Here is a 2,983-nt window from a genome sequence, read left to right on the forward strand (position 1 = left end):
ACATGGACTCGGGGATTCCTCCAGAATACATTTAGTAAATTACTTCTAGTGAACTAAATTGTACTTTAGTGGCCTGAAAGAGATCATGAAATTTAGAAGAAAAAAAAATCTATGTCTCATTCAGTTATTTTTGTTAGGTTCTGGACACTCTGGGCAGTTTGGGTCTTTTAAGCTGCTTCATTGTTGTAGTTTGTTTGTTTTATTCCCTTTAGGACCAGTCAAGGATCAGTCTTGGTCTCTCTATTTTTTCACTGTTAACCTCACAGATCATCTGCCTGCACTGTCTTCATCTAAACACATATGACTTCAAAACTGATTCTTGGAAAATGACCAGACATAGTTAATTATAGCAGGAAAAGGCAGGGACTGCATTGACTGATCTAATTGTGGCCACCAGGCAAATTTCATCCCAGCAAGATGCATCTCCACAGGTGTTGGAGGAAGACAAAAATTGAACTTATCACAGCCGCTTACATGATAATGCATTAAGGTGCTACCAAGATAGCTATGTACTAATTGGAATTCAGAAGCTGACCAATGCTTATTCCTACAGAGCCCCAAGACATCCTCCTTCTACAAGTATCAGAGACTGTTACTTTTTCCAAAACTTTGTAGAGACCAAGAAGTTACAAGTGACATCCTTCACTGGCTATCTGTGCTATGGTTTAGCCATAAATCCAACTGTTCAATATAGAATATGTAATTTCAGAGAGGTTGAAGTGCCATAGCCTTCTACGCTCTTCCTCCTTACCTGTACCAGCAGCATACTGCTTTGACCAATAACCCTGAAAAGCTTATATCCACATCATCCTCCATGCTTTTTGTCTCCCTCTTCCTGCTGCCTAGCTTTTTTTTCCTTGACAATATTCATGATAGCCTTACCTTATTATCTTTTTGTTGTTTCATTTTGGCAAAATAACAATATTAGACCAACATAACTCCACTTTTCTATCCCATACAGGAGATACCGAATTCTTACAATTGCACAAATTGGTACTATAGTAAATTCAGGGCATCCAATCTTGATGAACAGACTCCCACTGCTGACTGGCAGTCATTCGGTGGGTCGTCCCCTAGGTATTAAGTCTCTATTATGTGTCAAGAGTTATTCTATGCTCTGCTGATGTAGCTGTAAAGAAACAGAGAGGGATTTTTTTTTTCCCCTCATGACACTTCTATTCCAATTGAGGAGACAGACTATAAACAAGTTAACCAGTATAAAAAATAATTTTAGTTACTGTTGAGTGCAGTCACCAGGATGATATATGATAAAGGTATAAGAGAGGGTCAGTTTTAGGTCAAGGCTAGAAATGGCATCCCTCTTAGAAAAGGTGACATTTGAGTTGATCCAGTAAGACAAAGAACACAAGGAAGGCATTTATATAGCAAATAACTAGATTTGCAATAAAACAAAGGTTTTCAAGACAGGGACAGAAGGCCAATGAGGTCACAGCAGAGTGTATAACAGTAATAGTAGAGGCTGCAGGACTTGTAGCCCATAAAAATAATATTATTCTGAGTATAAAGGAAAGCCCTTTAAAGGTTTTCAGTATTTTTTCCACTACCAGAGAAAGGGATTACAAATAAGCAAAAGGTAGGATGAAACCCAATGATACTGAATTTGATCGGTGTCAGTAGCAACTAATTAAAAATACATATCTACAAGGAGATAGTTATATAAATAAACGTAAATGTAGGTGTGTAAGGGTTGATATACTTATATTTCCTAGCTTCAAACACTGAGAGTGTCTAGAAGCAGTGACTAGTTCATTATCAAAGAGTACATCTAATGTCCAGACCTGGATCTTTAAATGCATTCTCCAATACGAGAAAGCAGAGCCCCTTGGAGAAGCCATGGCAGGAAAAATACAGGATGATTCTAGAGCATCTTGCAGGGCCAGAAAAGTACAAACCTGCTAAAAAAGGGGCAGTTTGGAGGGTATTAGTGACATTTAGAAAAACAATTTTGTCAGAAAGGTGGGGGCGACAGCCAGAGCTGAGCAGATTAAAGAGGGAGAAGGAGGTGAGAAATTACAGACAACAATGGAAAACAGAGAAAAAGTGAGTTCCTGAGAAGTAGTTGTTGAGAATTGGATGTTCAAACAACCAATGGGTCCCTCAGTAAGTGTGAGATGTTGAGCAGACCACAGGATGAACTGTGGGATAGGAAATGACAAAGGTCAGAAAAGGCCCAAATCAGAGGTGACTAGAGTGTAAATATCATAAATTAGACATTAGGCCAGTACCAGACTAACAACAAATGACTGGTTTATACTTCAAGTGAAAAGCATTCACTATAAGTTAACAAAATTCAAAGCCAATCTCTCCATCTATCAGAGTCACAGATGTCAAAGAAGCTCTTAACTCCCAGTTGTACTTTAGAATTTTGGTAAGCAAAAGCAAGTTCTTCTGAATGCCTACTGACTTTCACATCTTCAATTTGTTTTTGTCAGTCAAGCAATTTTAAAGGATCCCGTATTAGTGGAAGAATCCTGTGTAAATTTTTTATAACTGCTGTAACAAATGATCGCATACCTGACAGCTTTACATAGCAGAAATGTATTCTCTCACAGTTCCTGAGATCAGAGTTCTGAAATCAGCTATCACCGGTCAAAATAAGGTGTCAACAGCAGGGCAGCACTCCCTCCAGAGGCTCTGGGGAAGGATCTGTTTCTTGCCTCTTCCAGCTTCTTGTCACTCTGGTGTTCTTGGCTATGGCTGGCTCATTCACCTAGTCGCATACTATTTTCCTCTTTACCGAATACCCCTCTTCTCCCTCCCATAAGGAATTGTGGCTGCAGGGACGCCTGACTGGCTCCGTGGTTGAGCATCTGCCTTCAGCTCAGGGCGTAATCCCAGGCTGGGATGAGTCCCACTTCGGGCTCCGACAGGGATCCTGCTTCTCCCTCTGCCTATATCTTTGCCTCTCTCTGTGTGTCTCTCATGAATAAATAAACGAAATCTTTTTTTTTTTTTAATTTTT

The sequence above is a fragment of the Vulpes vulpes genome, chromosome 4 (assembly GCF_048418805.1).
Source record: "Vulpes vulpes isolate BD-2025 chromosome 4, VulVul3, whole genome shotgun sequence".
NCBI classification, from domain to species: Eukaryota; Metazoa; Chordata; class Mammalia; order Carnivora; family Canidae; genus Vulpes; species Vulpes vulpes.